Consider the following 14,337-nt stretch of genomic DNA (forward strand, 5'->3'; position numbering starts at 1 on the left):
CAGGAGTGATGCATTGCTTGTTTTTCAATGCTGCATATTTCACTTTTTTTGCATCTAAAGGTACTGTTGGCTAAAACGTGATGCAACTGTGGATTATTTTAACGCAACCTTAACAACTCTTTTGAAGCCATATTCTTGAACTGTGTATGTTGGATTTTTACATCTTGTCTAGTTTAGATTAAATACTTCTATTTTTCTAAACTGTTGTGGAGTTCATTGTTTTCACTGTGTTACTGTGAGTGTTGGTTCAAATACTTTACACATTGCCTTTGATAAGCCTGACTGCTCATGCCAAGCTACCAAGGGGGTGAGCAGGGGTTATCTAAAGAGTGTGTCCTCCTTACCCTGACTAGAAGCAAGGGTCCCTATTTGGACAGTGGTATCTACCTCTGCCAACTAGAGACCCCAAAGCTAATACATATAATAAAGAAGACGAGGTAGACCGAACAGTCCCCCTTCCAAGCCTTATTAGTCCCCTAGGAGCATATTCCCTGGGGTATACAAATAAAAAATGGAAGGGACCATGTGGCCTCTCTCACCAAGCCTTCATATGCCCCAGGAACCCCATTCCCATGGCCATTTTCTGTTTAATAGGGGAGGGGGCGCACAGCACCCTACCTGAACTAGGTTCCGGGAACTCAATTCCTCGGGGCCAATGCCAATTAGAACGGGTGGGGATCATGCAACCCCCATCCTGTTATGTTATGTTAACAGACCTATGTAGCGCACGTCTACCCTTGGGTGTCTTGGTGCTTGCTGAACATAAACATGCAGAGACAAAGACCACTAGTTGTTAAACAACCATGTTTTTAACTCCTTTCTGAAAGTGAGGAGGGTGGTGATGGCTCTGAGATGTGATGGGAGTAAGTTCCAGAGCCTGGCCGTACTGTTGGCACAGCTCCTTTCTCCCCATTTCACCTTCCTGAATCTTGCAGTGATGACCATTCTGGTACTGGCAGACCAGAGGTGATGGTTTGGAGTATGCCAGTATAAGGCTTCCATTAAGATTCCTGTATTTCCCATTGCAAGGCTTTATAGGCCACGCAGAGCGCCTTGAATTTAATTTGCTTTCAGACCGGGAGCCAATGGACTTTGAGAATGTTAGGGAAATCCAGGATCAATTTAGCTGCTGCCTTTTGAACCGATTGGAGTTTCCTAAGAAGTTTTTCCTGAAGGGTTCATGTACAGACCATTGTCGTAATCTAACTTTGACAGGATGAGTGCAGAGGCCACAGTTTTCCTGGTATTTCTAGGAATTAAAGGAAAAAACATTCTCAACATTCTAATAGTGTACAATGAAGAGTAAACTACCTTGGATATCTGGGTTTCATATCTAAGCTCATTGTAATATCCTGGTTATAATGTTTTACATGATTTCTACTCCTCCATCTGTAGGACACTCTAGTGTTGATGTCACTTACAATGTTGGTGTATGAGGCAGACAGTTGGAGAAGGGCGGAGCGCCGTGCTGGCTGCTCCTGGTGGGGCTAATCACTTCTGTACTTCAATGCTGTAACCAACCTGTATAAATCCTCCTGATATATCACAATCAGCGTGGACCTGGTTACCACATTATTTATGGCGATGAGGATGGGATACGAACCCACGTGTGCAAAGCGTGCCCTTCATGATAAAGCCCAGGTTTTTAGCTTTAGTCACTCGTAAGGGAGGCAAACCCAAACTGTTGGGCCACCAGGCAGGAGACCATGCTAGAAAGATATTGCCAAAAAGTATAACCTCAGGTTTAGAGGAGAAGTGTGGCTCAATGGTTAGAGCGGCAGACCCTGATGCAGATGTCTGGCCTGGGGCCAGGGTTCAATTCCCTGCCTCGGCGGGTCTTGGGCTCAAAATTCCACGGACCTGATAATCCTCGCCTCGGTGCTTATTCCAATCATGGAGTCTCACTCCGCAACTCTGGGCAATAGCTTGCTTAATCTCCACAACAGCCCCCACAATGCTAAGGATGCCTGGCCTCCACCTTGGGGGTGCCCAGGAGTGGACGGTTCACAGGGAAAGCCGGGATGGGTTCAACAGCGGTATTTGTACAAGCGCCTTGAGACCCTTGCGGGTGAGTAGTGCGCTATACAAGTATCAATTTACATTTTTTTTTACATTTCACTTGAGTTCAGCTTTAGACAATGCCTGATCATCCAAGTGCTTATGGCAATCATTCAGTCATGTAGTCTTAAAGAGCCAGAGGCATCTTTGTCCAGAACTTATACAACCAGCTGGGTGTCATCAGCATAGAAGGTAGGATTTAGGTTGAAACTTTTAATTACAAAGGCGAGTTCCGGGACATATATATTAAATAATGTTCGGCTTAATGAGGAGCCCTGAGGAACCCCGCACAGCAGTGTGAAAGGAGACAATTTAAAATGGCCCAAGTTCGAAATTTGAATTCTCCCAGATAGAAAGGATAATAGCAAGGGCTTTGTCTTGAATCCTTTCAGACGGTGGACCATTAGCCCATGGTCAAGAGTGTCTAACGCTGCAGATAAGTCCAATAAAATAAGAGCTGCTGACCCTCAACTATCCAATGTCATTCTTATGTCTTCAGTGGTTTTTTCCAATACAGTCTCAGTCTCAGTTTGCTCTAAACCCAAACTGCCAACGATCTAGCTGATGTTTCTCGAGAATAAAATTAAATAACTCTGCATTGAATATTTTTTTCAACAATTGTTGCTGGCAGAGGAAGTCTTGAAATAGGACACTAGTTGGCAGTGTCACTAGAGTTGTTATTTTTTTTTTCCTAAGAGGAAGAATGCAGGCTTGTTTTCACAGTGCGAGAAATATCGCTTGTAGAAACATCTGGTTGAACAGAGAGGATAGATAAGCAATCGGCTGAACCATGAGCTTTACAATTGTAGGAAGACAAGAGGCTACTTGGTTAGGAGAGGTTGATGTAAAATCTGATAGCGGGTAGTGAATCCCTTCCTGACACTCATCTCAAAGGTATCTTTGGATATATCAAATAAGTTAAAAATGTGGTCAACCTTATCTCTGAAAGTCAAGGCAAGGATTTCGCTGAATTTTTTTACGAGGATTAGTTGAATTAATTATTGAAACTGAGGTAAGCTTTGTGATTACCTGTAATAATTCTTAGTTGGAGTCGGCAGCATTCTCAATCATTTGTGTATAATGGAGACTTTTTTCATTAGTGACCTGAGTTTTATATTTGGCAAGAGCTGCTTTGTACATCTGTTTACCAGAGTTGTCGTAATGTTTTAGCCAGGGCCTTTCTTGCCTCCTACAGGCTTGTTTTTCACGTCTCAATGCTTCAGAAAACCAAGGGGCTAAATGCTCTTCCCATGACCATTAGCTGAAATAGGGGTAGCTGGTTTTAAACAGGAGTACACTAGACAGGAGATGTAGGTCGAGGCTGAAGAATTAGCATCCACGCAGATATCAGGCTGATTCTGTACATGATGATGTGTCAAAACAGCCTATGTATTTTATGCCATGCTCTGCTAGTAAACATTTTTGCTTACTTTGTAGCCATTTGTCGAGATGAAGGTAAGTTATAATCAAAGATTATTTCTCGGTGGTTAGACCAGGCAAGAGGAAGAGTTTTAAGATTGGTGGTGGCAGGATTGTTCCAAAGGAGTCCATCAAGAGTGTCACCAGCTAGGTGAGTGGGATTGTTAAACAGTTGTTTAAGACCTACTTCTAATGTTTTTCTAGGTGGTCTAGGGTATCTTTGTCAGTAGAAGATTCTAAATGAAAATTGACATCTCCAAGTATGGTGAAGTTATCACATTGAAGGCCTAATTCCAACAGCCATTGAAGATTGGACAGAAATTTATTTTTGGGCCCAGGTGGATGATAGATAAGCATTCCAATGAAAGTCTCCTGATTGAGTAATTTTAATTTAAAGAGAAAGTCCTCACAGTCAGTTGCAGGAATGGCTGTGCAGTAAATATCTAGCTGGCTGTGATAAATTAAAGCATCCCCTGGGACAAATTTACTAAACAGGGGATGGGGCATGTGGAACCCCTCCCAGAGCCATATTGCAAACCGGGACCCCCATCCCAGGGGGGCAAGTGAATAATAAAGTGATGGGGGCTCCCGTCACCCCTCTCTGGGCATAATTAGGCCCCAGGGACCTCATCCCCCTGGGTTCAAATGTAAATAAAAGGGGGTGGTGCTGCCCCCTATGCGAGCCTTTTGTAAGCCCAGGGACCTCATCCCCAGGACCGCGCCTTATTTAGAAAGGAAGAGAGCCATGTGCCCCACACCGCAAGCCTTGTTGGGCCCCTGGGGCCCCATCCAAGGGGTCAAATACAGTAAACAAAAGGGGGAAGGGACAGCACAGACCCTCTCCCTGAGTCTTATTAGGCCCCAGGGACCCTGACCCCAGGAACAGTGTGGTGTTTTTTTAAGGGGAGAGGGCCCACACAACCACCTTCCCAAACCTCATTAGTTCCTGGGAACCCATATTTAGGGCCAAAAATATTTGTTGCCAGCAACCAATCAGAAAGCTTTCTCTCGCGGGAGTCGGATTTCCATAGGAGCGAGATGGCCCAATGCACAAAAGTCTCCCTGGGCTAATCATAATGCTCTATTTTTAAATTTGCGATCCCGTGGGACCCTCACAAGCCTCTCATGGACCCAACTATCCAGATATACAATTATTTATAAACCTTAATTTCTAAAAAACTACTAAATGGATTAAATCTAAATCACAAAAAGCGCCATCTGTAGACTGTGGAGCTTCCTGAAAAATGTGGTGTAATTCCGTTCTGCAGTTTTTCCTGTAGCCCTGCCTAAAAAAGTCCATTGAAAATGCATAAGGGTTTTACTTTTTGGGAACCCCTTTTTTTCTCGGCCATGCTTGATGGATCACCACAAACTTTCCATGCTCAAAATAGACAAAAAAGAACACTTTTTATGAAAGTTTTGTGAAGATTGGTCAAACAATGCCAAAGTTATTATCAACACATTGATTTCAACATATTTTTTATTGATTTCTTTGTACATATAGTCATCAACGCTTCGTCGTTACAGGATGGCAGCCCACACTGGCTGTGTTTTTCAAGAATACACTTATACAGTATACATGGTTGGCTGTCCCCCCATCCACTGTTCATTAAGAGAATAGAGATGAGTGAAATGGGAAAGAATAGAAAATAAGAGAGAGAGAAGAAGCCTTAGTGTGCCAAAGGTTTGCGTACTTCCAGTTTATGTTGCTATCTCATGGGGGTGTTGTGTGGGGCCTCTTGGTCCCTTTTGCTGGTTCTGTTCACGGGGGTTCGTAGGGGTCCAGGAATTTGTCCAATGAGGCCCACATTCCCCTGGAGGTTTTCTTCCATGGTGAATCTCGTAGGGCAGTGTTATCTGCTCCTCTGAGATATGTCACCCAGTTGAGCCACCCCTTGAAAGTTGCTTGGATGTGTCTTTTCATTTGGTGAGAACTATTTTAACTGCCGCCGTCAATAGGAGATCTACTACGTCTCTATCTTGTTGTGAGTCTATTTGTGTCGTCATGAAAGCTGTGGTGAGTGTAGAGAAATTTGGTTTTAGTGTGCACCCAAAGCTTTGTTTATGAAGATGAAGATTTTCTCCCAGAATTGTTTAACTTTGGTACAGTCATAGATAAGGTGGGCTAGGTCTCTCTTTTCTTTGTTGCAATTCCAACACAGGTCATTTTCCCTGAAGCCCAGGGCCGCCAGGTGGGCGGGCATCCAGTAAGTCTTGTGTAGGAGCCAAAATGTTGTCTGCGCTAGTACTGGTGAGATTTTGTTTTGAGAGGGGGAGGCCCAGAGGAGATGGTGTTCCTTCTCTCTGAGTGTGGTGTCTAGTTGTTTCTCCCAATATGTCGTTAATTTTGGTGGCGCTGGGGTAAAGTAGCTTGTAGAGCTGTGATACCAGGTGGCCAATTCTATTGAGATTCATCGTGTATTGAAAAATTGTCGGCTTATGTTTTGCTAATTTAGTTTTTGTAAGGGCTGTTCTGATTTTCAGGAAATTGTACAGTTCTATGTCGGGGAGTTTATGCTTATTTTTTAGTTTGCTGAAGGTGATCGGGGTTCCCTCATCTTCAAGCTGCGCTGGTAGGAGATCCCCAATCTCTTCCATGTTTCTATGGAGAGAGGTTTTCCCCTTTATTTGATTTTTGTGTTTGCCCACAGTGATTACCCCCTCTGAGTTTTTCACACTGTACTTCATTTTTTTGTCTACTTTAAGCAGGGCGTTTTTGGTATTCTTGAGTATTGGATTGGATGCCATCATGTGTTTATCGGCTGTGAGGAGTACTCCTGGCTCATGGTTATTTAGAATGGCTCTCTCGATTGCGAGCCATACATTGATTAGTGAGATGGGCCTGTCGTTTTGGGGTTGTTATGCATCTTTAACTTCCTTCGGGATAACTATTATGTTTGCTTCTGACATGGATTGTGAGACTACTTCCTCCCCCACGCATTGGGTGAACACTTTCTTCATGGTAGGCTGTAGTTGTGTTAGGAACGTTTTGTAAAATGTGGCAGTGTACCCATATGGTCCTGGTGCTTTGTTGTCTTTGAGAGACTTGACCCAAATCTCTATTTCTGGCTCGCTTATCTCCCGGTCTAGCTTCTGTACCTCTTTGTCTGTTATCTTTGGGAGGCCTAGTCTGTTTAGGTAGTTTGCAATTCCTTCTTGGTCTAAGGACTGGTCTTTTTTGTAGAGATCCTGGTAGAAGTCTTTGAAAGTTCTTAGGATTTCCTTGTGTCTTGTGTGTGTATTCTTTTTTGAGTTGGTGGTTGAAGCAATGGTGTGTTGCCTTTGTTTCAATCAATCAATCAATCATAGGCATTTATACCGTGCACTACTCACCCGAAGGGTCTCAAGGCGCTTGGGGGGGGGGGGTCCGCACTGCTCGAACAGCCAGGTCTTGAGCTTCTTCCTGAAGGAGAGGTGGTCTTGGGTCAGGCGTAGGTCGGTCGGGAGGGAGTTCCAAGTCTTGGCGGCAAGGTGGGAGAAGGACCTTCCTCCTGTTGTCGCTCTGCGGATGCGGGGGACGGCGGCGAGGGCGTGACTGGTCGAGCGGAGATGGCGTTTGGGAGCGTAGAAGTTGAGGCGGCTGTTGAGGTAAGTCGTCTAAGGTAGGAGGCAAGGAGCTTCCCTGCTTTGTTAGCCTAACAGAGATTGATAGCCTTGTATTTGTTCACCCATAGCCCGGCCCTTTCGCTCAAGATTTTGTTGTATTCATATTGTTTCCTATTGAGTTCTGTTAGAGTGCTAGTGTTCCTTGTGTTTGTGCTGTGTATCGTCTCTAACCTCTTGATGTCTTTTTCCAGTTCGTTTAGGTGTTGGTTAGCATTTCTGTTCATTTTGGCTTTGATTTCAAATATTGCGCATCTGGCTGTCTGTGGCCTTAAGTTCTTCCCATATGATTTTGGGATCAGTATCTTGTGTTCCATTGTGTCGCAGGTAATCTTTTATGGCCTCTTCTATTTTGGTTTTGTTGCCCTGGTCCGTCAGGACGTCGCTGTTAAACCTCCATCTGCTTAGGGTGTCCTTGTTATGTCGTCCATTCAGCTGAAGGCTGATGCATGAGTGGTCAGAAATTGTTCTAGCTGTAATGTCAAGGTGTTCTATTAGGTGGGTGTTTGAGCCTGTGATTAGTATGTAGTTAATACTGCTGTATGAGTTGTGAGGGCTGGAGTAGAAGGTGTAGTCCCTAGTGTCCGGATGCTGTAGTCACCATGGGTCTTTGAGGTTGACTCTGGTGCATATGTTCTTAAGTGTGTTGTGTGCATTTGGGGGGTGAGAGTGGGATTTTGATTGTCTGTCCAGTGTGTAGTCTAGAGGTATGTTAAAGTCACCGGACATCACTGTTAGGTCATTTTGTGGAATAGCTTCTAAATTTTTCGAGACCCCCGCCCAGAAGGCAGTGTCATCTGTGTTGGGGCCGTAGATGTTTGCTACATGGATGCATTCTTCCCCTCTTTTGAGTTGTGTTACCAGTATCCACCCTCCCTCCTTCCCTATTGCCGGTGAGCATGCTATCAGCCCTACCCATCTGGCTTTCACTCGCTTGGCGTCCTCAAGAGAAAGCTTGGTGTCTTGCAGTAGGATCACATCCCATTTGGTCTTACCTAGGTAGTCTAGGATTTTTTTCTCTTTACTGGGTGGTTGTGGCCCTTTACATTGAGGGAGACTATCTTTAGGTTTGATGCCAAAGAAGTCATGTTGTTCTGCGTCATTGGTTATATTGTGTGATCGCTCTTTGGCCCTTGCCTTTGCTCGTTTTTGTGTTATGATCAAGCCTCTCCTTCTCCCATGTGTTCCCTTTCTCAGGTGTTGGTCGGAAACTATGCACCTTCCCAAATTTTCCGTCTTACTCCCCACTAGATCCCAACAATATATAACTTCCTTTACGTAGGCCTAAAGATAAAATGATGTATATAGAATAAAAGACAGTGGATAGATGTGTGTAATATAGCTTAGACAGACAAGACAGACAGACCCTCTTCCCCTTAGCCCCTCCCTCCCCTCCCCCGTCTTTCTCCTTCATATTCTGGGCATGGGACGACAGGGTCGCAATTCCGTCTCCCCAGGAGCCTTCCTCTTCTATTGCAAGTGAATCCCCCCCCCCGAATGCGTCCTTTCCAGCTGGCACGGCACAACATATGCGTTTTGTCCCTTTGCACGTGCGCCATTTTCCTATCTTCCCCTCCCCTTAACGATCTTTACAGAACAACCCTGCCATTCTTTGTACATAAAGGATATTTGATTATATATAGTCATTCTTTTCTTCCTGTTGCTAGCCGCTCGGTTCTCCGTTTGTTCCATTTGTCTTTATCCCTGCTCTTCCTGTTTCAACATGAGGTAGATAGTGTTTTTAGTCTTTTCTGTGCAGCAAGGGAAAGCAGTTGTTCTGAGGTAGTTTTGCCGGTTCGCCTTGCTTAGTCTTGAGGTAGACTGGACCAAACTGTGCTGATCAGAGATATTTACAGGTTGTCACTTCTGAGTGGTCATTCTGGATCATTCTGGCTCATTGTCTTTCCTCCTGCTCATTCCCCTGTTGGTTCTGGAGAGGCTCTTCTCTTGCCTGTTCCCGTTTGTGATGTATCCATCTCCTGTTGTTTCGGCCCTTGTAGATATCTGGTGGGATCATTTGGGTCTTTGAATATGTGCGTTCTTCCTTTGTCACTTATTCTGAACCTTGTGGGGCCGACAAAAGAGAATATTATGTTCTCTTTCCTCAGCTTGTCTCTCAGGGCTAAGAAACCTTTTCTTATGTCTACTGGGGGTTTTGAGTATTCTTGTGTGAGTATTATCCTGTGTCCGTTCCATTGCATACTTTGGTTCTTCCTTGCTACCCCAAATATAGACTCTGTCTGCTGTGAGCGAAGCAGTTTGCATATTATTGGTTGAGGGCCCGTCCTGTTTGATGTTTTGAAGGCTGGGACTCTGTATGCTTTATCTAGTTCGAAAGGTTGGTCGAATTTGAAGTTTGTTATTTTGGGAAGCATTTCCTCAATGAGTGCCACGAAGAGCCCTGCTTTATCCTCTTCGCCATCCAGTACTCCTAAGATTCTTATGTTCCCTCTTCTGTTTTTGTCTTCCAGCTGCGCCGTCTGCCTTTGGAGGGCTGCAGTGGTCTTGGTTAGGGCCAGCAGGGCTTTGTTCGCTTTTTGGTCCCTATGTACTATGTCATTTACCCTCTGCTCTACTGCTGATAGCATGTTGCTTGCTGCATGTATATCGGCTCCAACCGCTGCTAGCTCTAGTTGTATTGCATCCGTAGTCTGTTTTGTAGTTTTGGCTAGGTCATGAACCTTCGCCAGTTTCTTCAGAATCATGTCGAGTGTGCTGTTGATATCTCGTTTGTGTTTGATCGGCGAGTGTTTTGGTGTTTCTCCCTTGGTCTTTTTCTGTTGCTGTTGCATTTTCCCCTCGTTTTCCGCCATGCTTGTTAGATCCCTATTTGCTTCATGGAGCTCATATCTTCTGTCTGATTTTTGTGTTGTTTCAGCTCTTGTGATAGTACGCTTTGGACCCTTATGGCTTTCTTTTTCAGGGCATTCAATATGTTGTTCTTGTCCTGTTTGGGGAGGGACTCTAATGTCCCTTTATCTATGCTTCTGTTCGGGATAGGAAGGATTATCTCTAGTGCTCACTGACTGCGCGAAGATCATGTTGCCGCCACTCCTCTTGTTAGCGTTGCCTTGTCGGGGCGGGCACTCCACCATCTGCCATTGTGTGATATCCTACGCAAGAGATCGCTGCTCCCTTTGTGCACTGCGTGTTCTCCATATCTCTTTTCCTTGGGTTTTAAGCTCATGCCCTTCTTTTTGGTCTTAGTGGTTGCTCTCCAAGTCCTTAGTATTTGCTAGGTGCCCTGGCTCTCTCCCTTTTTAAGTGTTGTTGTTATTATGCTAGCCCCAGGTGTTTTCATTGTGTTGAGTCCGAGGGGGTGCGGGGTGCGTGGTGGCAGCTGTTTGACACTTCGTCCCTCTCTGCCCTCTTGCGCTTTTCCCCCCTGGCTAGCTGCTGCTGTACCTGGTCTTCTGTGTCCCTGCAGACTGTCTTCCTGTGTTATGTTATAGCTGGATGTTCTTAGCTGGGTGTGACTTGTTTTGGCTGAGTTTTAACATCACCATTCTGTTCTCCCTTGTGACGACTCCCCTAGTCTAGACTTCCGAGGATTTGGGATTGCCAGTGGGCTGTGCTCTGTCCACCACCATGCTGACCAACTCTATCTGGCCAGGATCATTGTGTAGCACATGTCTTCTCTTGTTTCACACAGCACCTCTTGCCTGTGATATTCCTACAAAAAGTTGGTATTGCTTTTTACCCCCACAATATGGGCAGACTATGGGCGGATGGTCGGCCCCCTTAGATTGGCTCTTGGTGCTCTTTTGACTCTCTTTTCATTTCGGCTTTTATTTTGTCTATCTGCTGCATTATTACATCCGCCTCACAGGTGCAGGCACAGCTTCTCGTGCCCCTACCTCCTGTCAGCTTCTCCTCCTTTTTGATTGCCTCTTATTGTTTGCGGTTTGCCCGCTCTGTCCCCGTTTTTCATAGGTTGTGCTAAGATGGCCGCCCCCTTCGTCTGGTTTCGGTTTCTACTTTCCGGGGGGAAGGGGGGGGGGGGGGGGGGTACGGCGGCGCACGTTGTCGGGGGGTTGTGAGTCACCGGCAAGGTGCTGCGGGGGTGCTGCGAGTGTGATTCACAGTGGCCCTATTGTAGGTTTGGCTGTTGTTCCGCTTCTCCCTCCTTCCGCCGCCTATTGTTATTGCTGAGTGTTCACCTCTGCGCGTGATGTTAGTGCTGACCCCCTTGGCAGCCCTCTAAGATGGCGGCCCCCCTTGCCTGCTTTCAGTTTCTATCTGTCCTCGATCTCTGTTGGTATTTGGGCAGGAAGGAGTTGCAGGGGTGTCGTGTTTGTCTCTCATTGCCCTTGATGCAGGTAGGACAGTTATTGCGCTCCCTCATCTGTTCGTCTTTGTTGTTTTTAAGTGCGTTCTCTCCCGTGCGTGATCTTAGCACTCCTCACTACAGAGATCCCCTAAGATGGCGCCCCCCTTTGCCTGGTTTGGGTTTCTATTTTCCACGATCTCTGTTGTTCGGCGGTGCAGGGAGGGTGTTGTGAGAGAATTTATTGCTGGAAAATGTTGCTGGCTGCCATCACAGGACATCGGTACTTACTCTCCTGTCTTAAAGTAGAAAAAATAACAGAAGGGGGCATGGGAGGAATACCCTGACCTAGACCCTGGGGTCACTGCATTGTTTAAATAAGAGGATGGGAATATTCAGTCTCCCTCCCCAAGCCAATATAGTACGCAAGGAGCCCACCTACAGGGACAAGATATGCACAAAAGGGGAGAGGGATGCAAGGCCTCCCCTTTTCGAGCCCTTCAAAGGCCAAAGGGCCCCATCTTCAGGGCCAATATCTTTAATTAAAGGGGATGAGGGCCATGAGTCCCCCCTCTCTGAGCCTTTATATGCCCATGGATGCCCACCCCACTGGGGCTGAAATATGCACAATTTTGAAGGGGGCCAGGCAGCTCCCCTCCTTGTTCCTTGAAAGGCCTTGAGAACCCATCCCTATGGCTGATATCTTCAATTAAAGGGGGCAGCAGTTTCCCCAGGACTCAGCAGTTTCCGTGTCCAAACCAGCACAGCCAGGGAAACTCCCACCAATTGGGAGGAAACACAAAGTCTGCTTCCAACCATCAGGAGCTTTAAAAAAGCTCCCTCTATCTGGGGGCAGATTTGTATTAATTTCTCTGTCTGCACTGATGCAGGCAGGTAAACAGAGCAACAGATTGCTCCAGCCTGGAGGAAGCAGCAAAAATACTGCTCCCTGTGGGCGGGAGCATTGCCGGTTTCCACAGCATGCAGGAAGTCAGCTGGGTCTGCGTGGGTCCTGAGGCTCCACCAGTAGCATCCAACATTGTGTATGGTGGGGACCGTAGGTGGGCACCCACCTATTTTAAACTCAGGACCTGGGGATGAATCCTTAGTAGCAAAATTGGCTCAGAGAGGATGTCCACAATACCCCCATACATTAAAACATACACTGCCTTGGGACATGATGGGCCTGAGGGCTTTTTAAAGCTCAGAGAGGGGGCTGATACGCCCCCCCCCCTTTTAAAAAGAAAGCAACACTGATCAGGTCCCCCTGTTTGACCCCGCCCCGTCCACGTTATTAGAATGCAGCAGTGTTCCCTCCATCTTTTCCAGGCTGATGGACAGTGTTTTCTCTACAACTTCATGATGAAAAATTATCTGAAATTCTTGATTGAGGTGAATGCTTTGTTGATTTGTTGGCATGCAATACCTTCTGTTGTGACTGTCCAAGATGAAGGGGTTCTTTCTTGTCACCCCTGGTCTGTTAGCAGAGGCATGGTTCTCAATTGAAATTGCTGCTGAGTATGAAAAGACACCAAATCACCTTCAAGATCAACTATTTTGTCTCTGCCTCGTTCACGTTAGTAGTGAGCAACAGTGTTCCCGACATTTTCCAGGGTGATTAACAGGGTATTTTCTTTACAATTGGATGTTGAAAAACAATGTGAAAACCACAATGAAGGTAAATGAATCATTGATTTAGCAGAGAGCAATCTCTTCTGTAGTGACTGTCCAAGACAAATGAGTTCTTTCTTTTTCTCTCCTGGGCTGAGAGTCCACAGATCTCCATTATAAGGGTTCAGCAAGACACATAATCATGTCCTTCGGGGTCCAGTTGAATCTCTCAACCAGGCCGTTACCTTGGGGGTGGTAAGGAAAGGTGAACTTTTAGGTAACACCGCACTACTGCCACAGGGACTTCATATACCTGGATATGAAGTTGGCCTCCTGGTGAGACACCACCTCTCTGGGGAATCCCACACAGGAGAAGATCCGCATCAATGCCCAACCCACCACAGGGGTCATCACAGTCCGGAGAAGGATGACCTCGGGGTAACAGGTGTCATGGTCCACCAAGACCAGGATGAACCTATTTCCCATGGCTGTCTTGGAGTCCAGAAGCCACACAATGTCAAAACCCACCCTCTCAAAGGGGGTGCTGATGACAGAGGAATGTTGGAGAGGAGCCTTGCACTTCTTCTCACTCTTACCACTTGCCTGGCAAGTCTGGTAAGTCCTGTAGTGAGTTTTAGAATCCTTGCACATTAGGGGCCAGTGAAAGTGGGTGATAAGCCTTTCAAAGGTCTTGTCCTGCCCCAAATGTCCAGCTAGAGGTACATCATGAGCCAGATTCAGTAGGAAGGATCTGATGCGCTGGGTTACCAACAGCACATGGGCTGACCCAGGTTCAGCAACCTTCGGCTCACTATACAGGAGACTATTCTCCTAGTAAATAAAATGTGACCCAGACTGATCACCTGCTGCCTGGCTTGCAGCCTGCTGCTGCAAACCAACAATTAAGGGACATTTCTGCTACCTGGAGAGGACCCCTTCCTGCTGCCAATATGTCAGCTAATGCAGGACCCCCAGTTTGGTCACTTCCATCCCATTCAAGGTCTGCCTCCTCCTGGAATGTGGGAACTTCAGGGCAAGTTTCACATGCCCCCTGCTCCTCTATTTTTGCCAGGCATCTGGGTCATTCTTCCAGGCTCCAGGTCCTCTTGATTGCTCTTACCGGCTGCCATAGACCGAGTGGTCACACATGCCCACTCAGGCAGACCCAACATCTCCAAATGAGACCTGTGTTCCACCTTTTCCAAAGTGGAATGCTTCAGATCATTACCAAGCAGACAGTCAGCAGGTATGGCTGCCCTCGCAATTACTTTCAAGGTACCTGAGATCCCCCACTCAAAGGTAACCTGTGCCACTTTGCAGAGGCAATCTGAGTAGTCAGTTGCAACTACTGGGTATAGCACATTGGGGACCACCTGCTC

The sequence above is a fragment of the Lissotriton vulgaris genome, chromosome 4_1 (genome assembly GCF_964263255.1).
Source record: "Lissotriton vulgaris chromosome 4_1, aLisVul1.2, whole genome shotgun sequence".
Classification (NCBI taxonomy): domain Eukaryota; kingdom Metazoa; phylum Chordata; class Amphibia; order Caudata; family Salamandridae; genus Lissotriton; species Lissotriton vulgaris.